We start from the raw sequence: 25,331 nt of genomic DNA, 5'->3' as shown, positions 1-25,331 counted from the left end.
CATAATCACAGCGCTGATATAAAGTTGCTGATTTTCTGCAGCAGGGTTACAACATTCTGTACTTCAGTTTATATTAATCTGCCACAGAATTTGAGTTTTGCATAAAACTACAATTCTATTCATTTCAATTTCTGAATATTTCCCTTAAAAAAAGTTTAACTTGGTTGTAGGCATATGACCAATATCTTTTGACCTTTTTTTTTTCCCATTTCTTGCTTGTTTTAAACTTTTCATTCTTTTCCCTTCTCAAAAATGTCACTTTTGATGGAGTATGACATTTCTAATAAACTCAAAGCTGCAGTAAAATCAACTTCCTTTCTCCTGACTTCTTTTCTATTGCACGTACGATAAGAGTCCAATTTCAAGAAAATATGACGTGTTATTGTGTATATGTACTACTTAAAAAAAAGCCTCAGTGTGGGAAATTTTCAGAGTGGATGCTAATGCCTTAAAAAATGGTAACTTTTCCCTGAGGTGTCTAATCAAGGACTGCTTCTTGCCTGAAACAGATGACTTCACTTTATTATGGCACAGACAAAGAACAGGGAGATGACTCAACAATCCTACCCTGCCGGTAAAAGGTCAATAATTCTCCATGACAGATTAACCCAGCATTCCAGCAAAGCCAACCTGAAACTCAGCTAGACTGACATGCTCTTCTGTACATGGTATGTACTGACATGCTCTTCTGTACATGGTATGTACCGACATGCTCTTCTGTTGGTACATGACACTAAGCTACACAACATATGATCGAATCAGAGATGCAGAAAATAATTTTCTACAAAGTAACTCATTTTATTTCTCCGTTCTGCACTCCCAGGCTTTTATTCCCCAGTTGGGTATATCTGAGAGCAACTCCATGTGTACAGCCTCCCCAGTAAGCCCAGCAAATTATTTGAGTGCTGCCAGTGGGTGAAATGAAGATGCAAAGAGTTCTTAACATACAGTAACTTCCATAGTTGTATCTATTTAAAAAAATATCTATATACCAATAGCAAAAAACATTTCACGCAGTTTATAACTGTACACACAGATGTAACTGTCATTGCAGCTCTTTCAACAAACTAAATAAATAAGAATCAAATCAGTAAATAAAGAAATAAAATGAAAAAAAAAAAAAAGTTGGCGAAAACACTTTTGTTGGAAAAATATCTTCTTCAAATGGTGTGTAACTCTGCAGGGTATCCACAAGCCAGCATTTCCCACCACTGTGCCCTCTCTGCAGGGTAACCACAAGACGGCATTTCCTACCATTTGAAATGCCACTATGCCCTCTCTAACTAAAAAGCTTTCAACTTGCAGTTCAACCCCTTTATAACTTTATATATTTATGAGATCTTTTCCTTATATTATTAGAATATATCGAATAGCAGGAAGAGGTGTTATCCAAACAAGAAACAAGTCAGTTATCACTACGTTGATAACTGCGGCTCTTCAGACTTCAGCAGCACCACAGGGACTATCATCTATTCTAGGCCATGTGCAGAACAGAGGATTGCAGCATAAGCATCCTCTTCCTGCAGGCCAGCAGACCCCATGAAGATGAAACGGAAGGAGCAGGCAGCAGAAGTGATTCTGGAAGGAACGTATATCATGAAAGCTCTTTCTACATGGAGTCAAGGAAATAAAAAAAAATAAAGACAAACCAACTGCAATAATATAGGTTAACTGTAAAGAGTGGAGGTAAAACTTAAAATACAAATAATAAACTTCTCAAATTGCAAGGCATCACACTTCTCTTTATTGCAAAACTGCAGCTTGTGAAGATGAACAAAAACAGAAAACATTACAAATGCATTAAAATGACTACTATAATAAGGGTACAAAATACATTAAAAAAAAACCCCATGAGGCCATGTTTCAGCAAAATATTGGCATTATGGATATGTACACTTACAATTCTTTATACAAAACAAGAAAAAAAACAGAAGCTAGCCTTATTAATTGAAGGTCTAGTCTCTGTAGACATGCAAAATGTCTTTTTACCATCGTCTCCCTGTTTTAGTGTTGATGTGAACCATGGTGTCTTAGACCAACAATTCTCAACCAGTGTGTCACGACACGCCACTGTGTCACGAAGCACTAGCTAGTGTGTGGCTGCCTCCGCTTCAGAATACAGAGCTCCCTGGTCTCCTGCTTATTCGGCTAATCTTCCCTCCCCCTCCTCTGCTCCAGTGGAATGTAGAGATCTCCTCCTCTGCCCGGGCTATCAGCATTACTACTTGTTCTACCCTCCATGACACCTAAACACAATAGGCACTCCACTCCCTGCTTTTTCCTCTCCATTATCCAAAGGAACCTTAAAAAACAGAGGACACATTTGAGGTAAAACACAACAGATTCTTTGGTCAGCCAAGTCTCTGTAATAAAATTTAAATCCACCTTTGCTTGAAATAGTAAATCATGTAGAGTAAATCATGTATCGCTCCATGGTGAGACCGCACCTTGAATACTGTGTACAATTCTGGTCGCCGCATCTCAAAAAAGATATAATTGCAATGGAGAAGGTACAGAGAAGGGCTACCAAAATGATAAGGGGAATGGAACAACTTCCCTATGAGGAAAGACTAAAGAGGTTAGGACTTTTCAACTTGGAGAAGAGACGACTGAGGTGGGACATGATAGAGGTGTTTAAAATCATGAGAGGTCTAGAACGGGTAGATGTGAATCGATTATTTACTCTTTCGGATAATAGAAAGACTAGGGGGCACTCCATGAAGTTAGCATGGGGCACATTTAAAACTAATCGGAGAAAGTTCTTTTTTACTCAACGCACAATTAAACTCTAGAATTTGTTGCCAGAGGATGTGGTTAGTGCAGTTAGTATAGCTGTGTTTAAAAAATGATTGGATAAGCTCTTGGAGGAGAAGTCCATTACCTGCTATTAAGTTCACTTAGAGAATAGCCACTGACATTAGCAATGGTAACATGGAATAGACTTAGTTTTTGGGTACTTGCCAGGTTCTTATGGCCTGGATTGGCCACTGTTGGAAACAGGATGCTGGGCTTGATGGACCCTTGGTCTGACCCAGTATGGCATTTTCTTATGTTCTAATATTCCCCCCTCGCCCTCCCCCCATCAAACCCCAGAAATACAGTACAACATATCATGAAACGGCCACCATTTTAAGTGGTAAAAAGCAGGGCCCAAGCTTTATTTAAAATTATTTGTATTCCACCAATCCACAAAGTTTGGCGGATCACAGCAGAACATATACAGTCTTAAGCACAAAGTACAGCAGATATAAATAAGGGCAACAATTATACTGACTGATATGATAAATGACAGCACCACAACATCAAAGAGAAAAGAAAGAAAGAGGGGGAAAAAAAAAGCAAGAGAAAACCCACTAAGCCACTGAGAGAACCATTGCTCAGTTGAGCTAGGAAACCAGGGGGAAACACTGATGAGATGTCTGCTTTGAGAAGCTTTCTAAAGCATAGCAGATCTTTTTCTGCCCTAGTTTCTTCAGAAGATTATTCCACATAGCAGGACATCCGGGTTCCAGACTCTGTTAGCCGTGTTTCTCTTATAGAAGGGATATTTAGGAGACACTGGGTAGATGAGCACAAAATTACTATTGTTCTAAACACTGAGCAACCCTTCATGTTAACATGCACTATTCCCCTTGGTTAGCATGCAAGTGGCCACACTTTCTTTTGCCTGCCATGGAGCCAGCTGGGCCATCGGCTTCTGGTCGTGGTATTCCAGGAACTGGTCCACCATGCTGCCATAGGCCAGCCAGTACATACGGATATCCCCTGCTGCTTTACCTTTCCTGCCCGTGGTGCCAGTGTAGGCCACTCTGGCCCCGATGCAGTTGCAGAGGTTCCACACTGCAAGTTCTGCTGCCCAGCAGCATCTACCCCACCAATAGCTTGAGTATCCAACCCCCTCGCTTCCCAAGTGGCAACAAATTGGCATAACCCACTCCACATTACACCAGAGTGTTACCACCTTGATGGGAGGGAGCGTGACATTGCCACAGCACAGATGAGGTAATGAGCTAGACCTCCTGCCTGCTCCTGCTTAGGTCCTACTAGACCCACCCACCGTAAACTCCCATCTCTGCCCCTACTCCTCCCTCACCTCTTGCTAGCTGGGGAGAGGCATTACATGGGAGAGAAACCTGAGGAGGAGAGAAGCTGAAGAAGTGGACAGGTAGGGGGCACCCTCCACCCCGTTATTCCATCCTGTGCAGGCTCGACAACCAGAACCCTAAAAATGTATCTACAAAATGGTAATGTCAACACATCCATTTCATATTAAAGTCTATAGACGAGGTAGCGTCTCATATAAACCATGTCCAAGCTGTGAAAATGTTCCTCAACTCCCTAAAGAAGTTTTCCATATCTCTTCCTCAAGAATTTTATTCTATATATTTTTTTTAAGTTCTAGAGCTTTTTTCTTTTTCCAGTAGTCCCAGCAAAACATGGGGTTCCCATAGCTCTCCCTTTATTTCTTCCTTGTGTATCATGAATATCCTTAGCTTTCTCTTTTTATCCTAACAAGAACTTGCTTGTCTTGTAAAAATCCAAAAAGTGCACTGGCAACCAAACCAATTGGACCCTCAAAATGTACTCTGAAATATTTTTCTACTCGCTCAGGCAAACATGGGAATAAAAAAACTGGCTGGATTTCTGAACCTCCGGGGGAAGGAAATTACTGCATTCGTCACTTGAAATCAGCCCAAAATGAAGCAAATAGGATTGCTACTCCTGTAGTCCAAGTTTTACCAAGCCCGCTGCTATTAGGAGGTTACAGTTTATGTTAATAGTTTAAATCACACTGCAACTACTAGATCCTAAAGCAAGGTTGTCCAGTCTTTTCAAATGAGGGCCACATTGTAATCGTTTCTCTCTCACAGGGGCCATAGAGCAATTTGCTTGGGTCTCTTTATTAATTTATTTTGTGTTTTGAGTTATAAAAACGAACTCAAATATCAATGTAAGGAGTGGATCTCTGGGACAGAAAAAGGAGAGGTGCCAGAATCTAAGGCATGCCGTCAGACCTGCTCAGGTGTGCCATGCTCAGATCCAGAGCAGCACCTGGGCTCTGCCCTCAGCATTTCACATCAAAAAAGCCCACTAGGGGTGGCTCTTCAATGTGCAGGAGCTCCTTTCTGAGCACATCTGTAGTAGGGCATGCCTCTCCGTCCTAGCTGCAGCGTGGGAATTAATGGGCAGTATGCAGCGAATGTATAGGACACACACTGCATGCAGTATCTCCTTTTCTTCCCTTTCCTGAGCCACCTCCTTTGAGTCCTTCCAGCCTCTGCGTGAGATGGGGAGAGAGCGTGCACTGAGCAGGGGATGTGACCCACTCGGAGTGTTGGGTCACATGTAGCAGGGAAGGTAACTAAGTTGGCTGCCAGCACAATATGGACCTCTGCCTTCTCCTGCCTTTGTGTATAGGGGGAAATGCTCCATTGGGATGGGCCCTTGTGTGTTTCTGCCTCCTCTCTGCTTTGTTTTAAAATTTGGAAGAGAATGATGGGGCTTTCAGTGCTTCCCCAGCTTCTTTTGGGCATACGAATCCTGTCCGTGTCCACACTGCCTGCCTTGTTAACGTAGGTGTGCTTTGGGCTTGGCAAGGTTGAGAAACACTGGAGAGAGAATTTGGGATAAAGGGAGGAGGAATCCAGATTGTTTTGGGGACACTGCCGGGGAGCACAGCACACTGGGCAAGGTTGTCAATGGTGCACTCCCTTCTTCCAACTCCTATCTATGCATGTTTTGTTTTTGATAAATTTGTGTTCTCAAAGTCTTACCTCAAAAGTTAACACTTGTTTTTCAGAAAGGCCAAAGCCATTCCACCTATCACTTATGTGTATGCAGATTCCTCTATCCTACCTCCAAATACTGCAGGTTTTGAAAGAAAAAAACAGCAGGGGATAAGTCTTCCTAGCTGTCCACTCAATCAGCCTGTCATTCACAACTGGTAATTTCACAAGTCATTTCCTTTACAGTAAGTATCTGGGATGCTATTACAAGGAGGTTCATTCCATTTAGAATATTGTCCCACCCGAGCTCCACCCTATGCATCTGAAGGAAGAGAAGGAATGCAGGGCTTTCTTAAGAGGTTTCTTTAGATCTTTAAACCACAGAGTCGTAAAGCATATTTTCTTTATGGTGATAGACGTATTGGGCTACAGTATTTTCACATCTTAGGTTTAAACTGCTCTGTACTGCAACATACACCACAAAAGCATGCACAGCTACTTGTTCTGTGAATCTGTCCTACAGGTACGAGGTGCAAGATGCCATTCTGTGCACTTTCTGGGGGAAAGAAAAAAGTGTGGGTACCACGTTAGTCCACCTGAATACTGGAAATAACAGCCAACCGAGTTGTGATACCTGTTTATTGGACTAACTTAATACATTTGTGACTACCTTTGAGGAAGATCTATTCCCTTTATCAGGACAATGCAAAATGAGGTGGGGATAATATTGTCTGAATATAAATTGTAGGGTGGATTACCCCATCAGGATTCATTTACAAAGCTATAAAGAGTTGTAAAATAAAAGACCTGGAGTCGGGGGTGGGGAAGGGGAAGGGGTAATGCATTTATAGGGGTGAACACAAAACAGCAGAAGACTTTATAGTTCTGTGGTTGGTAATGAGCGAGGAAAGCAAATGCCACCACTGAGTTCCTATGTGTTGTTTCAAAGTGTTTAGTCATTTTAATTTACTGAGCAGCTGTCAAACTATGATGGACATTTGGTAAGCTGAGCACTGTTCAGTAAGCCTATGCTGGCTGACCAAGAGCAAATGCCTTTTTGAATAAATATGTCTTCAGAGCCTTCTTAAAGTTAACAGTACTTTCAGTTGTTCAGATGCCATCAGGTAAAGAATTCCAGACCCATGGTCCTGAATGTTACTCTCCACTGCCCTTGAAATGTCTCCTCCCTACTGCTCCTCTGAAGGAGGAGTATAAATCCTGCCTACATGTAGTCTTTTTTTTCTTATTCCATCTGAAAATTCCAGGTTTTTCCCCTCATTTCTTTTAAACTTAAAAAAACAAAACAAAACCCAAACATTTTCTTGTGGGGAAAAAAACAACTTTGAAAGACAATTTCCATTAAAGATTGTATACGAAATAAAATAACTTCAGGGCTTTAGTTTGGACACTTCTTTTGGAGACTGGTGACAAGACGACAGAAATGAGAAATATCAGCAAAGAAACTGCTGAAGTTGTTAAAAATAACGCTGAGCAGAAATACACAATCTTTAAGTTGAATTCCAGCTAGAATAATTACAAGATTTTAACCTATTCTTTCATAATTTACAGGGTGAGTGAGGATTTTGTGGCTTACAAATAAACAGTCCCTTGATTAAATTGTAATTAACATACACTTGTGCAAGTGCTTGTTTAAAGAAACCGAATCAGTAAATGCACTGAAAAGTACATCAGTTATACAAATACACTAAGCAGCTTATGTACTAAAACTCGTCTAAAATAGTAATGTGTGCCTGAGCTACTTTTATGTGCACACTAACATGGAATTTAATGATGTATGCATTACATTTTAGCTCAAGCATGCAAACAAAGCCAGAAAGGTCCTTACAGAACTTAAGGAGCCTACTTTCCACAATGCAGCACACACTGGCATGCACACACCTATGTGAATATGGAGGAAAAGAAACCTGTGTTCTACTTTTTTTGACTCCCCCAACATCTCCTCAAAATTTGGTGTGGATAAGATGCAAAACTAAAAAGTTGCTAAATGGTATAATGGCGCACACATATTTGTAAAATATACCCCTGATCCACACCAAATTTTTAGGACATGTTAGGGGGTCTATGAGGAACACGACAGGGGTATGTTTTGGAGAATCTCAGCTTTTCATATCAATCAATCCATCATATTGCCTCCCTTCTTTTTGAGACATCATGCACATGAAAGAAAAAAAAAGTCTTACCTTGGACTGCAAAAGAACCTTTGCTTATTACAAGAAACAAACTCAGCCACATTGCCAAACTTCTCAACTGTTAGGGTTCTATGACACAAAACACTTGAGAAGTTTGGCAACGTGGCTGAGTTTGTTTCTTGTAATAAGCAAAGGTTCTTTTGCAGTCCAAGAAGGTTTTTATTCTCTTTCATGCACATGTCGTCTCAGAGGGAGGCAATATGATGGATTGATTGATATGAACAGCCTCAGACCTCCTTTGATAGAAACTTCGGATGAGTACAGAGGACTACCCTATTATGAAAGAACTGAATGTATGGTGCATAGTGTAAAAGAGCTTGTAGTTAACAGACTCTCCTAGTGGAAGTGACTGTGATCAGGAATACTATTTTCCATGTCAAGAACTTAAGTGAAACAGCCTTCAGCAGCTCAAACTGAGGCTTGACATGCCATAGACCTTTCATGAACGCACATATCAAGAAGAGCAGAAATCAGCTTACTGTCTACCAGAATCTGGTTTGCTACTATGGTGGTAAGATGTTTTCACACTGAAGAAATAGTGAATGAGAAAAAGAGAAGGAAATAAGTTAGCAAATGCATGGATTTACAAGAAAATGGGTCCAAAGCATTCTGTTGGCACCACTTGGAATATCTGTTCCACTGAAAGCAAAACTAACGTCCAATATTTCTCTGAGAAAATCGAGATCAGTGATAAGTGAACATTCAACATCCTAGCCATTAGGTTGAAAGCTGGGAGGCTGGGATGATAAAGCATCCCTTCGTCTTGAGTTAACAGGGTAAAGTCTGACCCCAGATGTATGGGAGGACTTCTGGAAAGTTGTATGAGATATCAAACAATCTCTGTCTGAGTCATGCTGAAGCTATGAGGATCAAATGAGCATGATCCTGGAGATGTACATGAGGCTTCATCCCCAAATGAGCAGGAAAGCGTCCTAAGGTAGTCAGACGCCAGGTAGAACTAAGCAAATGATTTAGTTTTCTGTTCTGCTCCAAGGCAAATAGATCCACCAATAGTAGGCTCCATAAGTTGAATAGCTTTCTGCTACTGATTGCTTCAGTGATCAATCATGCTGGCAAAATACTCTGTGGAAGTGAATTGTCAGCATGTTGAAGATCCCAGGAAGATCGGTGGCTTGGAGGACAGCACAATTCTTGGCTGCCCAATTCCAAATCTTCAGTGCTCCCTGACAGCAAGGCCATGAACCTGTGCCTCCCTGTTTTTTTTGTTTTTTTTTTTACTTAAAACATGGCAATTTGATTGTTAATTTGAATCAAGATGTTTCTTCCCTGAAGATGATGCACAAACACTGACACTGTGTATCTTCTTGTCCTTAACTCTAGTAGATTGAGAGACCAGGGGCTCTGGGTAAGAAAGGTTCTTGTGTAAGCACCCCATCCTTTCGCGGAGATGTCTGTCAGTGGTGTTACTTGATGGAGGGGAGTGCGCAAAGAGGAGATCTCCCACTCTTCCCTACAGAAATCTACAGCTCAGAAATACTCTTATGTCTGCTTGCATGTACTGCATGTTTGAGATGTCCCCACAGAATTTCAATAATATTCAAGTCTGGGTGACCGTGAAGATCATTCCAAAATCTATCTTTAGTTCCTGTAAGAAAGAACAACGATGATGGATTTATGAATTAAATTCCCTTTTTCCCACTGGTCTGAACACATGCTTTGAATGGGGGGGGGGGGGGGTGTTTCTGTTATTCCTCTATTTTATGTGATTCCTTTGTTTTCTGATTTCTTTATATGTATTTCTTTATTTTTTTACATTTTATATACCATCGTTCCATATAAAGATCACAACGGTTTACAAACGTATCATTCATACTATAACCAACAATTAATGACAGTTTACAGATGATGTATTTATAAGCATGGATTAGTCTAAATCTAATGAGGTTCCAATACATATTAACTAAAGATCTAAGAGATCGGGCAAGTAATACATGAATTATAATTTAACAGTTTTCACATGATAGTCAATTCTTTGTCTTAAGATACTTACATTCCCTCGTTAATTTATTACTCATTCTTCAATTATCTCTTGACCTTCTTGTTATTGTAGTTCTCTGCATTCTGATGTTTTTAAGTTAGGTTATATGCATTTTTGAATAGCCATGTTTTCAGCTCACGTTTAAATCTCTTCCTGGTATCAAACGTAATGTCTCAGGTAGTGAATTCCAAAGCTTTGGGCCAGCAATGGAAAACATACAATCTCTTACTTGTGTCAGATTCATACTCCGTATTGTTGGCACAGTCAATAGTCCTTTATTTTGAGATCTTAGTATACAGTGAGGTGTGTATGGTTGTAGTGTCACACTTATCAGTCCGGTGTTACTGGAGTGAATGATTTTGAATATTAACGTTAATACTTTATAATAGATCCGTGATTGTTATGGCAGCCAGTGCAATATCAGCGAGGGAGTGATGTGATCAGACTTCTATGTCACTAATAAAAGTTTTGCTGACGCATTTTGTAGTAGCTGTAATGGTTTTAAGAGACATGCAGGAAGGCCGAGTAATAGAGAGTTACAGTAGTCTATGTCTGAGAAAATTAGAGTTTGTAATATAGTATGGATGTCCTCGAAAGTTAGTAAAGGTTTCAACCAATGTAAAATATGCAGCTTGGTGTAGCCTGCATTAATTATTTCATTTATGTGCTTTTTCATAGTAAGGTTTTCATCTAGCTGGATACCTAAATCCTGTACTTGCCCTAAGGGAGTGATTTAAAAATTATCCAGGTCTAGAAGCGGAGGTTTAACTATAGAAGACTAATATATTCCATCAGTGTTGATGTTTAACTGTTACCTTGATGTGTTTGCATTTATTGGCTTTTATTTGATGTTTGTTTTGGTTTGAGTGTCACATGTTTTATATCTAAGATTTTTTTTATATTATAGTTATGTAATTTTTTGTTAGGTATTTATGACATTATTTAATACATTGTATTTCTGAAAATTTGCCAGTATAGCTTATTTTTGGATAATACTTTCTGGCTTTGCTATATTAATCTTTTTGATCCCTTTATATGATTTACTGGATCAATACAAATACCAAATAAAATACTGAAAGACATAGGAAGTGTTCCCTTCAAGTGACTCGAGCATGGATATTATCAACTGGAGTCCCGAGTGTATTTTTGTGCTTCCTGTTGTGTAGCAGCACCCTATGATGATATCTGATGTTTGAACAGCAGCAGAAAGTCCTGAAAGTAAGTGAATGCACAAACATGCTTGTCATGCAAGAAAGACTCCCACACAAGTTACAATAAAATCATTCAGCTTGGTAATATAGCGCCCTTAAACTTCAATCCTCCTGTATACATTATGTTGTACCAAAATACATTTAACACTTGGAATAACCATCACTTTCTTTTCATAAATCTCCTTGATCCCCACTCACATAGCTCTCATCAGTTTCTGCCTCCACTGCTTATGTCTTTGCAATTTTCCGAGAAAGCCTCAGAACGTTTGTCCTAACAGGACTTTTCCTTCAACCTTCCAGTCATGTTTCTTTTGTTAGAAGAAAACAAGCATAAATCACTTCATCAGTCATGATGGTGTGACCAATGTACATTGCTGTCCTACAATTATATTGTGTGAGGCACAAGAGTAAAGGCCAAACAACTTCAACCACTTGCAAACAATGCATATGCTGTACCGAGTGCCTCAAAGCAAATGGATCAGTGTTGCATAAAAATGTTCCTCAAATCATTTTCTGACCATATTCTGATGAAAAAAAGCCATGGGATTTTACAAGATTAACCAATCTTAGGGGAACCTTTTTAATTGTGGGGTTCTAATCTTCATGGTTCTGGACTAACCACAAGTTCATTCTGCCTCTTCTCCACCCAATAATTCTCTCTACCAATAAGAGCATTTCAAAGACATACTTAATCATCTTTTTTCACCTGAGATATCACAGAAATTTCCCAGTCTCCACAGACTCGCATGTATCTGTCTACTAGTAAACCTCAGCAGCAGTCAATCAGCACATTTTTTGGGACTGCAAAAAGCTTACAAATGACAGCATATTTAAATATAGCCAAAACAAAAACTCCTTCAACACAGCATGTGACTCACCACGTGATTCAAGTGTGAATCTTATAAGAGAAAACAGAAGTTTAGTTACCTCCCATTTCTAGTTTAGGTCCCCTTCATAAAAATAGGTGCAGAAGAATTTATTTGGTTAGTTTAACTTGCTAGCTTTCCTGCTCTTAGGCTGAAAACAAACTCATGTATAATTTAGCTTCTAAAAAGAATGGATACCTGCAAAAACACTAGAGAATACCAATACTGTTTACAGTCTTCTTTCACTCTTTTTCTGTGGCTTCCAGAAAGAAAGGAGTCACATGCAGCCACTGTACAAGGCTTTCTAGCAGTTCTCATCTCTCAAGACTTCAGTAGTTATCCATAAAATGAGGGTCTCGCTTGAAAGTCACAATGCCTCCGGGTCAAGCCAAATAAAAAGTGAAAACCAGAGTACAATGGAATCAGATCACATTTCTCCAAGTTAAAGAAAAGCAAGTGTGCTTACCCTGTAAACAGGGTTCTCCAGAGACTGCAGGATGAAATCAGCTATAATGCGTGGGTGATGTCATCCAATATTGCCAACACTTATCCAGCTCTCCTAACTCAGGTCCACATGCACGTGCTGCTTTGTGAGTGTCTTGATTTCTTCCAGAACCTAAGCTTTAGTGAGATAGTCAACTCTCTAGGGAGGAGGGTAGGTATGAAGTATGGCTAATTCATCCTGCTGGCTACAGAGACCTCTGTTTTAAGTAGGCAAACTTGCTTTCTCCGTTGACAAGCAGGCATGAATCAGTCAGAACTTGTGGGAGCCTCAAGCAGAGGGCTGTATTGCAGAGTAAGTTCTGAACCAGATAACCCAGTCCCCACTGGTAGAGTGGACTACTGGGTGACCAGGCTGCGCAGAACTGCTTTTCCAAAGTTAGTCTCAACACATATTGTCTATTATTTAATATGCCACATTTGCATTCAAAAAATCAAAACAATTTATAATATTAACTAGCAACTCTACCCGCTCTACGCCTGGGCGGCGAGCCTTTTTATTGGCGCATCTGCTCTTGTTTTGAGCAAAATTTCCGTAGAAATTCACTGTAAGAGTGTCCCTTCCACATACACACACCCTCATACAGGCTCCCTCACTCTCTGGCACACACACACATCCCCTCATATAGGCTCCCTCTCTGAAACCCACAGTCAAGCATCCCACGCACTCCCCTCTTACCAACCAAGCTGACTCTTGCACTTCCCCACACCCCCTCTCCTCTCTCACACACACATTCTCTCTCACCGGCATCCCCCTCCCCTCATATAGGCTCCCTCTCTCTGAAACCCACACTCAAGCATCCCCCCACCCACCCTCTCTTACCTCCCATGCTCTCTCTCACACCCTCCCCACCCCCCTCTCACCAACCATGCTCTCTGTCACCCCCCCTCTCTCACACACACTCTCTCAATGGCATCCCCCCCATGCTCTCTCTCACCCTCCCCGACACACATTCTCTCTCACCAGCATGCCGCGGGACCCGTGCCGTTCGCGGCGAAGATGAAGGCCTAGCGCACCGTTCGCCTTGAGCAGAAAATAGCAGTGGAGACCTCGGCATGCCGTGAACAGAGTGCGTCCCGCGGCACACGCTCCGTTCGTGGCGAAGATGAAGGCCCGGGTGCGCCGATCGCGGCACATGGGGGCCTTCTCTTTTTGCAGCAAATGGTGCGCCGGGCCTTCATCCTCGCCGTGAACGGAGCATGTGCCGCGGGACGTGCTCCGTTCGCGGCATGCCAGGGTCTCCTCTGCTATATTCTGCCTCTCCCGCGATGGCCACTGTCCTTCATTCCTGTTGTAGCTGGTGTTGTGACATGGCCGCTGTATGGCGTGTTTAAGCTGCCTGCGCCATCTATCGGCGGGCTGGGGAACATGTGCGAGCATTGACGGACACTCTACCAAGCCTGATATATTATGGATAACATGTAAAATTTACAAGACAAAATTTAAACAGATTAAATACTTAAATTAAGACTAATAATTAAAATTTAACATTTTAACTCATGTTTACAATAAACTTGGAATAAAACATGTTTTCCCATACTGGGTCTGACCAAAGATCCTTCAAGCCCAGTATTCTGTCTCTAACAGTGGCCAATCCAGGTCACGTGTACCTGGCAGGATCCCAAGGGGTAGAGAGATTCCAAGCTGCTTATCCCAATAAAATTAAGAAAGACAAATTAAAAATATATTTAAAAATAACTAACAGAATAAAGTTAGGTCCAACATAGATATCTTTCATTACCTGCTTGTTTAAACAACCAAGCTTTTAAGGCTTTTCGGAATTTCATTCTTCTCATTTCAATGCATAGGGAGAGATTATTCCAAAAGTAAGGAGCTGCATAGCAGAAAGCTTATTGTTGAGTATGTTCTAATCTTATCAAAATTGGCAGCTTTTATTTTATTTTCCCTGAGAATATATCACTATTTATTTATTTATTCCCTGAGAATATATCACTATTTATTGTAACTAATAAAATGGTAAAAAATAAAAAGACTTTCCCACCCAATGATTTTTCTCCTGCTTTTGTTGCTTATAACAAACACTGATAAATTCCCAGGGAAGAGAAAATGAAAATGAAGTTTTCTACTTATAGGGGAGTAGTAAGTGCAATGTTTTGAAGGTAATCAGTGTAAAGCCTTATAAAGCAGAGTTGCTTACCTGTAACAGGTGTTCTCCTAGGACAGCAGGATGTTAGTCCTCAAACATGGGTGACATCATCGGATGGAGCCCTGTACGGAAAAATTGTGTCAAAGTTTCTGGAACTTTGACTGTGCATTCTGAGCATGCCCTATATCACATGTCCACGCAGGGTCCCTCTTCAGTCTCGTAACTTAGAAATACGATCAAAAATAAAAAACAGGAGAAACCCAACTCTGAGGGTTTCTTGAGAACTAAAATCCCGCTGTCCTAGGACGACACCTGTTACAGGTAAGCAACTCTGCTTTCTCCTAGAACAAGCAGGCTGGTAGTCCTCATACATAGGTGAATTCCTAGCTACAGGCTGCTCCCCAACAAAAAAGGGACTAACAAGCACAAACCAGGTGCCAGCGGGCACAACAATCACACTGCTGTTGGTAACAGAGCGGGAGACAGCCTGAAACCAAACAACAGGCTCTAGGCAGAGGAAGTTGGATTCTACACCTCAAAGTGATTCCGAAGAACAGACTGGCTGAACCTATCATGTCGGCCATCCCTATCCAGACAGTAGTGAGATGCGAATGTGTGGAGAGAACTCCACGGCGCAGGCCTACAGATCTCGTCCATGGGAACTACTCGTAAATGGGTCACAGACTTTGCCATGGCTCTGACAGAATGAGCCTTGACATGACCCCTGTCAGAGCATAACAGAAGGAGGTGCAGTCCACTAACCAATTGGATAGTGTCTGTTTGGCAATGGCAACTCCCAACCTATTCCTATCAAAAGAAATAAAAAGTTGGGGTGGACTGTCTATGGGCTTCTGTCCTCTCCAGACAGAAGACTAAGGCTCTCTTCCAATCCAAACTGTGCAGTGCTCTTCACCTTGGTGCATATGGGGCCTGGGAAAGAATGTTGGCAGGACATTTGACTGGTTAAGATGGAAATCCGTCACCACCATAGGCAGGAACTTAGGGTGCATAACAAGACCACCCTGTCATGATAACATTTTGTATAAGGTGGTTAAGTCATTAAGGCCAGAAATATGATCCTCTAGGTCAGGTATTTCAGGTCACAGGAGCACAGCAGCTCAAAGGGAGCTTTCATCAGCTGAGCTAGCACCACGTTGAACTCCCAAGAAACAGTGAGTGGCCTTTCGGGAGGTTTCAACTGAAGCAGGCTATGCATGAAACATTAAACTATCAGCTGTACAGAGATGGCCGTACCATCTACACCTCGGTGGTTTGTGTCAATTACACTGAGATGAACTCTAATGGAGTTGGTCATCAAGCCAGTCTCCGATAGGTAGTCAAGCACTTTTTGTGTGGGGCAGAATGGATCTAGGGCCTTCTGTTCACATCACACAGAAATCCTCCTCCACTTCAGTCTGTAGGACTTTCTAGTGGAAGGCTTTCTGTAAGCCCCCAGGACCCAAGACACATCTTCAGAGAGATCGAATGGCTGCAGAATTATCCTCTCAACATCCAAACTGAGAGCGACAGGGCCTGGAGGTTGGGATGCCGCAGCCTGCCCTGATCTTGTGTGATGAGATCTGGGGAAGTTCCCAGACTGATCAGTCTCCGGATAGACAACTCCCAGAGGAGTGGAAACCAGATCCGTCTCAGCCAATGAAGGGCTATGAGGATCATAGTCCCTTGGTCCTCGCAAAGCTTCAAGAGAGTCTTTGTCATCAGAGGAATTGGAGAATACACATACAGAAAACTCTTACCCCAATGGCGGGCAAAGGCATCTGAGGCTGGTTTGCCATCTGACTTGTACACGGAACAGAACTGAGTCACCTTCCTGTTGCAGTGGGATGCAAACAAATCCACATCTGGGTTTCCCCAGAGGTGGAAGATCCAGTTTGCTACCCTTTGTCCAGAGACCACTTGTGGGGTTGGAAGGCATGAATCAGTCTTTCCGCTATCATGTTCTCCATTCTGGAGAGATACATAGCCCTGAATGCCATCCCATGGGACAGGGCCCAGGATCAGATCTGGACCACTTCCTGACAAAAGTACTACCCTGAGCCTCCCTGCTTATTGGCATATCACATCACAACTTGGTTGACTGTTTAGATCAGGACAATTTTATTGGACGACCGATCTCTGAAAGCCCACAGCATGTACCTGATCACCTGGAACTCCAGGAAGTTGATCTGACAAGGTGCTTCCTGGGCGGACCATAGGCCCTGTATACGGAGCCTCTTTACATGAGCTCCCCACCTCAAGATGGATGCATTCGTGGTTAGGATAATTTGAGTAGGGGAATTTTGGAAAGATATTCCCTGTTCCAAATTTGAGAGAACCCAACACCAGGACAAAGAGTTTCAGAGAGACAGAGTGACTTAGATGCGAGCCTGGAGACTCTATGTGGCCTGGCGCCTCTGCGACCTCAGGGTCCATTGGGCTTTGCACATGTGTAACCGTGCCAAGGGAGTAACGGTTGTGGCCATGTTGCCCAACAGCCTCAACATGTGCCAAGCTGAAACCTGCTGGCTCTGTTGAATCAATGCCACTATGGGTGCCAAGGTGACTGCCTTGTTTCATGGCAGGAAGGCTCTTACCTGAGCCATATCTAGCAAGGCTCCTAAGAAGTTCAATCAAAGTGATGGGCTGAGATGGTCTTTGGGTAGTTGATGATGAACCCTAGTGACTCCAACACCTGGATGGTCAAGCGCAAGGCTTGTGGGGCCGACGCTAGCCCAAAACAGCTACACTCTGTACTGGACTTGCTATTTTCCAACCACAAATCTGAGATACTTCCTGTGACCTGGGAAGATCTCTATGTGAGTGTATGCATCCTTTAAATTGAGGGAGCATAGCCAGTTCCCTTTTGCAGGAGGGGAATCAGGGTGCCCAGGGAAATCATCTTGAATTTTTCTTTTTTGAGAAACTTGTTCAAGTTCCTCAAGTCTATGATGGGACAGAGTCCCCCTATTCTCTTTGAAATCAGGAAGTATCGGGATTAGAATCCCTGCCCTCTTTGCCTTGGTGGGACAGATTTGACCATTCTGGCCATTAAGAGGGTGGAGAGCTCCCTTAACAGTACCTCCTGATGTGCTATTGGCCCCTAAAACGGGCATGTGGGACAATTTGGCGGGACACCCAATAGGTTCAATTGGTACCCTTGACAGACTATGGACAGAGCCCACTGGTCCGAGATTATACTGGGCAACAGATATGCAAAGAACTGTAACCTGCCCCCGACCAAGGGGGTCCAGCATCACGGGTACATGTGACTGGGCTCATGCTCCCTACAGTCCAGTCAAACCCCCGTCCCAGGATTTAATTAGGGAGCCGGTTGGGGCTTGGGAGTTCTCTGCTGCCTGGGTGGGCTGCGGGAGCTCACCCTCTGTGAATGGGAGTGAGGGGCCGGAGGACAGTACTTCCTCTGGCAGTAGAAAGACTTACTCTGATTCTGCCTCGCAGACCTCCTGGCTGAGGGTAGTGGGTCTGAAATATTGGCGGAGAGTTGCTGGAGGGTCTCATGGTGATCCTGTAACTGGGCCACTGTGTCCCTCACCTTATCTCCAAAGAGATTCTCTCTGTACATGGCAAGTCAGCAAGTCTTTCCTGTATCTCCAGCTGGAGATCTGAGGCCTACAGCCATGCCATTTTGCGGGCACCAATTCCCGCTGTAGAGACTCTTGATGCCATCTCAAAAACATCATACGTTGAATGAACCTCATGTTTTCCACACTCCAGGCCCTGACACACCAACGATAAAGAAGGGGTCTTGCTGCTGTTGAGGCAGTCACTCAGCTGCCTCCTGAACCTGCTTCCAGATGTTGCACGAAAATTGGCTCATGTAGAGCTGATAAAAGGCGATGCGGGCAATGAGTATGGCCCCCTGGAATACTTTTCTCCCAAGAGCATCCATCGCGCTGTGATCCTTGCCCAGGGGTGCTGAGGCATGGGTCCAAGAGTACTTGGTCTTCTTGAGAGCGGATTCAACCGCTACCGATTGGTGTGACAGCTGACATTGTTTCCCATGTCTGCTTTTGTTAAAATTTTAGCCATCAGAGCAGCTAGTGATGTTTTAATGCAATAACCAGTTCTGAACTTGGATTCCCCAGAGTGTAAAGCATCTAGACAGTATGGGCCTTCAAGGTGTGACTTGTGCATATGACCTCAATGGAAGCGGCCCTGAGATGAGCCACTGAAATTGCTATGGCTCTCACTTGATGAGCTTTGAGAGTCTGTAATCTGTAAGCCAACAAGCACACAGTAGTGTTCAATGCAGTCCACTAGCCAATTAGACCAAGTTTATTTGGTAACCGCCATTCCCAATCTATTGGGATCAAAGGACATGAGCAGTTGAGAAGTCGGATGGTGAGGTTTTGTTCTTGGTAGGTAGCACGCCAGGGCTCTCTTACACTCTGAGAAGTGAAGAGCTCCTTTGCCTGTGTGCTCATGCAGTCTTGGAAAGAAAGTTGACAGCAAACTAGCTTGATTGATATAGAAAGTGGACACCACTTTCAGAAGGGATTTAGAGTAAATATGCAGAATCACCCTATTGTGGAAAACCTGCAAGTATAGCGACTAAGAAAGCAGAGCCTGTAATTCACTCACTCTTCATGCCAAAGGGATGGCCAAGAAGAAATACTTTCCACATAAGAAACTTCAAGTCCACCAATTCGAGTTTCGAAGGGAAATTTCATGAGTTAAGCAATGACTACACTGAGATCCACAGGAAGGGAATGCCATAATCCTTTCTAGAGCAATAACGATTAACCTTGTGTAGCGTAGAGATCAACTGATACATATATATAATAATGCATTGCTCAAGATGCTAAACAGTAAACAGTTATTGTATGCCCATCATATGTACAAGCAAATGCTCTGCTTCAGGGAATCTGCCGCTTGACACTGTTCCAGTGTTTCGCTAACATAAAAACAGACATCTCCTCATCTCTAAATGAGCGGAAGCCAGAGCAAACCCACGAGCACAGGTGTAATGTGTTCATTGCCTGATATTACATGCGCCATCAAATTCAAAAGTAGTTGCAGCGGTCTCAATGCTATATTAGGGAGGCCCAAATATAATTACATTACAATTATCAATGAGTGGTAAAATAGAAACCTGCACTATTGTTCTGAAGTCCTTCTTTTCCAAAAGAGTTTACAATCCTGTTATTACATGCAATTTTTAAAAACCCGCCCTGATAATAGATTAATATGCATACGGAAGGTAATGAGCTAAGTCCCTAGGGCTACATGAAAAGGGATCCAGCTATTTGGTCCCACAGCAAGTTAGAAACCTCTTCTACTCGATTTTCTGGTTGAAGGCTTCCTAGCTGAAATCAGTACATCCTCTACTTCCTTAGTGAGAAGCAAGGAGGCGACTACTGTTCAACATGCACATTGATATGGTCAATGATGGTTGGTTTGAATGGCAAAGCCCGCTGCTTTCTATGTGATAACAGTGAGACATCCCCAATAGAATTGGAGACTGAACTGATTCACAGACGAGATAGCGATACTACCCTTGTGGCCATTCCAGAACTATAAGGATTACCTTTGCCTTTTCCTGAATGAACTCTGGACAGTACCGGCAATAGGAGGTCCAGGCAATAGGCATTCAGTAGACCTACACAACAGTCTAGCACTAAAGCACCAGGAACTGATCTGTAGCTGCTCAGATGCATGAAGCAGAGATTTTCAAATTTTTTATTGTCCTCTGAGGTGAACATGTCAATCACCAGCATTCCCCAATAGGTAAACACGTCATACACAACTCCTTGATCCAAGGACCATCCATGAAGGTGCAGCACTCAGCCAGTTTGCCAATGTATCCTTAAATCCTGGTACATAGGCTGCTTAAAGATGAGCATTGTAACTGGCCCATGACCAGATTTGGAGGGCCTTCCTTGCAAAGAATGTATGAGCCCATGCCATCTTGTTTATTTATACAGAACACAGCCACCTGATGTTCATCTGGATTCACTTTCAGCAAGTCAGAGAAAGCGTCTAGAGCATAATGAATGGCTTGCAGCTCCAAACTGACTGATGAATATAGAACTATCTGCTAGGGACCACGACCCTTGGATGCATGCAGCATCAGTGTGCTCTTCCCACCCCTTGGTGGAGACATGAGTAGATAGGGTCACTAAGTGCACTGGAAGACATAGTGAAAGACTCACAGTTGGAACTTCTGGGTTCATCCAGAACTGAAGGGATGCTCTTATTTCAGGAGTTAGAGATTTGATGGGATAAAGGTTGACAAAGCTGATCCCAATAGAGACCTTGCATGCCCAGACAAGTTAGAGGATCTATGTGCACTGCTGTGGCCATGTGCCATTGATCAATCAAGACCAACCTTGCTAGGCCCCATCAACATTCCAGCTCTTTCCATGGGAAGAAACACCATCTCCTAAAATGAATCTATCCAGGCTCCTATGAACTGAATTCTTTGAGATGGGACCAAGCTGGACTTCGAGAAGCTGACCAGGAACTCTCATTGATTGGAGAAGCTAGATAGCTGTTTTGAGGGACTCCAGGACTCCTGTTAGAGATGGACTCATCGCCAGCCAGTTGTCCAGGTAAGGGACAAGCAGACTTCCTGCCAAAGAAGCTGTGCAACCATGACTGTTACATATTTGGTGAATACTCTCAGGGCTACTTGGAGGCCAAAAGGATGCATCTTATGATAGTGCACATCTTTCACCACAAACCTGAGGAATTTCTGGTAGGCAAGGTAATGGGGATGTGTGCATAAGTGTTCTTCAGATCCAGAGTGACATTCAATTCCTCGGATGGATAAAGGGAAGAAACATCTGGAAACAACTTGTTCAGCTTCTAAAAATTCAGGATAGGCCTTAATCTCTCCAATTTCTTGAGGATTACAAAATACAGGGAAGAGAATTCCTGGCCACTGTCCTGTAAAGGAATAGACTATCACCTTAGTCAGAAGGAGAGATGCTACTTCCAGCTACAGATGAGCAGACTGGGAGAGATTGGAAATGAAGATGGAAATTCATTGGTTTGGAGGGGAGAGAGAAGTGTAAACGGTAGAAAATTGTGAAAAATAGCAGGACCCACCTGCACTTTGTGATATGGATCTATTCTGGGAGGAAGAACTTGACTCTTCCCCCAGCCAGAGGTAGCAGGCCTCAAGTGTGTCAAAAAGTGGCATCAGGCTCAGGCTGTAACTGCTGCTGTGTGCATTTAGCAGAATTCTCTCCGACTGCTGATCTCTAGTGGGAGTGGAAGGAGCCAAACAACATTGAAAATAGCAAAAAGGATGCCTTTGGAAGTATAGGCACTTATAGAAGTACTACCATTGGACTATGGCAGGTTGATGCCCTGCCACGGTTGATTGTAGGGTGGATTGATGCCCCCTAATCAGAGCCACCATTTTCTGCAGCTTGTCTCTAAATATGTTATCTCCTGTACAGAGTACATCTGCCAGACAGTCATGCACATCTACATGAAGAACACTCATGCATAGCAAAGCAAACCTTGATGCTCCTACAGAAGCAGCTGAAGTTCTGACCGTGGTGTCGAATTCTTCATATGTAGAGCATCTTCCAGTGCCAGATGATATTCCGCAGGCTCAGTTTTGACAATTACATCAAAGGTTTTATCTTTTGCATATTTAAAGTGCTGCCCCATGTATGACTGGTCTTCCAGGGATCCAGGCGCTAATCATGGATCCCTGAAAGACCTTCTTTCTGAATGCATCTAATGCTTTCGGATCCTTCTCAGACAGCATCAAAGAAGAGCCTGCTCCAGCTGAGTCCTGTGCCAATGCTGCTGACATTTTTTTTTTTAAAGCACCAAGAGAGATGGCCCTGAGTGCAAGGGGACCCCTTACATCACTTAAGCATTTTTCTCAGCACCTCCATAGGCCTCCATGCTACACCCCAATCTGTGACAGATCTGAGAACTAGCACAACAGGGAAGGGGAGAAGCCTTCCAGTGCTCGCAAGCTTGGAAGGGGAAAGATCCTGCTTCAACCTTTTGCGCCAAGAATTTGGCGCCGCCTCACTTCTGGATGGGGAGAGACTCCACTGTTCTTACGTGCTGGTTCCTTCCTCAAAGCTGGTACTACTTCACACTTGGGGGCATCAAAGCCATCACTGTAGCAGTTATGATCTGGGCCCAGGCAGTGACAGATGATGGAATGCTTATCAAAGATAAAAACACAACGTCCATAAATGCAGGCCTTAAAACCAATGTTCCCTCAAATTTTTGAAAGTGTGCACAAAAAGAGAATTTCTGTGCAATTTTTTTTTATAAGCCAAGTTTAAATTTGTGCACTTCGAGGCAGTATAATGCAAATATTGGCATTTCTTGTGCACACAGGCTTCTTGACCTGTGTGCATGTGCACAGCTTAGAGGGAACAGTGGTTTTGGCCTTTTCCATAATTTTTTTTTTTTTGGCGTAGAACTGAAAAGTTCTTTGGAGAGGCTGCTGAGGCAATGCCAAAAATAAATGCAACAAGGCAGATAAAGGTCAACAAAAATAAAAAATAAGAGGAAGTCAAAATAAAAAAAATTCAAATAAACTAGAACACATTCGTGCGGTAGCTTGAAGAAAGACCGAGGGGCTCACGAGGCAGTGTACGTACAGGAACCCTGTGCATGCTCCGAGAGCTGTGACTATGTTGGCATCATCGGATGACATCACCCACGCAATACGGTTGTTTCATTCCTGCTTGTGAACAGACAAAAGTGGCTTCAATTTGTTACAGCAGAAAAGAACCTACCCCACTCCCCAAAACACTCAAGAGGTAGTCAAAATTTAATCTCATCTCTAATACCCTCACATTCTCATTACAAACAGCTATCAGTCCAGATGTTTTTGTTTTGAATGTGCTCTAAGTTATGCACTTCATAAAAAAAAAAGATGATTCAATCTTTCAAACATGTTTGAAAAGCTTAACTCATTCTTTCACATTGTCTCATGTCTAATGATCTCACCAAATATGTCCAACAATGATATAACCAAAGGCATTAAATTGTTCAAGCTACAGGGCCTGCCCAGGTATTTCCTGTCAAATTATGGCCCATCAGGCATCCTTACACCCAGCCTGATCATCAGTAAACAGGAAATACTTTTCATAAAAGATCATTAATTGTGTGAAAAGGAATGATTACATTTAATTTTGCCAAACTGTTTATTTACAGCGGACATTTTCTTTAATGTGCCTTCCTCCATTAATAGCAGAATCCTAGTTTCGTTTTGTTTTTTTTTTTTGTCGTTACTGGAGCAAACAGATGCCTTTTGTTATCTATAGAGACTGCAAGTGGTTTCTCTTAAACAACAAGACCAGCAGAAAATATGAGCTCTTAGTAACACATACACCAGGAAAGGTACATTTCCATAGAATTACAGACGCGACCATTCAACCGCTCCCTCCCCTCCCCCTCCCCCTCCCCACCCCCACTGGAAACCTTGCTCTAAGGAACAATGCTAAAATCTACACTCTTCTGTTTTTGTCCTTTCCACAGCATGTTTCTGAAATCTGCACTATGGCACAATTAACAGAAAGTTCCACACAAAACGGAGCCTACTTTCTGGAATGTGTGCATGAACATGCGGATAAAAAAAAATATATGCCTGTCGGGATACCCATGGACCCCAAGCACACACTGAAAATCTGTTGTGAAACAGACACTTTTTAGGAGGGAATCACAGATACACTGCAATCTCCCAAGTTTTCTTGCCTAGCTAAAATAGCAGTCTCTGAACAATGAGCAATTAATCTTCTAACTGCAATCTTGTTGCCGGCATAACATCTAAAATCTAAGCCTTCCCATATTGGGAAACGGCACATGTCATTTGGTGTCCAGTTACACAGTGGGATGTGATCATTTGACGATTACTCACAGCTACAGTCACTCCACTCCAACTAATGAAAGCATGATCAAAGCTAACAAGAAATATTCGCTGTCCTCATTTAAAAGGACAGCTGGAAAGTGTGCATTGTAAATCTGCCCAGAATCTTAAGGGAACGGGTAGTATACACATGAAACATTACAATCTAGCTAAATGTATTTGTGCAGGTTTATAAACTGAATTTGGAGCTTGATTTAAAACTGTTTTTACACAAAACTTCAGCAACCTTTACAGAAATTCTTTCCCTTCTAAAAATGTAACTATCTTCCAAATTAAAGTGAAAATGGCTGCATTGGGACAGATGCTGCTATTCATAAATGACTCACTAGTGAGGTGACCAAATTTGCAGAAAATACAAAATTATTCAAAGCTCTTAACCCATGAGCAGACTGAGGAACTGCAAGAGAATCTTGCAAGACTAGGAGACTAGACATCTAAATAGTAGAAGATATGTCAAAGTGGAGAACTGACCACAAGCAAACCGAGCATATGGATAGCATTCAAAATAGTTATGTAAAAATCCACCACGAATGCTAATATTGTGTAATACAGTCACGATACTTCAGACTGGTATATAAGTTGAAAGTCTTATTTATTCACAAATCGGCAACTCCATTGTTATACAGCGCAATTTTTCATGCACACGGGGTCCCCCGACACGGTCCCGTGTTTCGCCAGCGGCTGCGTCGGGAGGGATGCCCACAAATTCAAAGAGGAAAATCTAAAAATTAACAAAAGGACTGTATAAGAAATAGTAATGGTACAGAGTCAATACAGGTAGATGCACACATACATTTTACCTTTAGACGGATTTCTTAAGTTCCAGGCATGGAGTG

At 42.5% G+C, this 25,331-nt stretch overlaps 1 protein-coding gene across 9 annotated transcripts in view; it reads right to left on the bottom strand.

Moving 5' to 3' along the window:
* Positions 1 to 25,331, bottom strand: part of GNG12 (G protein subunit gamma 12) — a 150,916-nt gene that overhangs the window by 22,976 nt on the left and 102,609 nt on the right. The window lies entirely within an intron of this gene.

Source organism: Rhinatrema bivittatum, chromosome 10, assembly GCF_901001135.1.
Source record: "Rhinatrema bivittatum chromosome 10, aRhiBiv1.1, whole genome shotgun sequence".
Taxonomy (NCBI): domain Eukaryota; kingdom Metazoa; phylum Chordata; class Amphibia; order Gymnophiona; family Rhinatrematidae; genus Rhinatrema; species Rhinatrema bivittatum.
The sequence above is the reverse complement of the archived record's forward strand: the minus strand, read 5'-3'. Positions and strand labels throughout refer to the sequence as shown.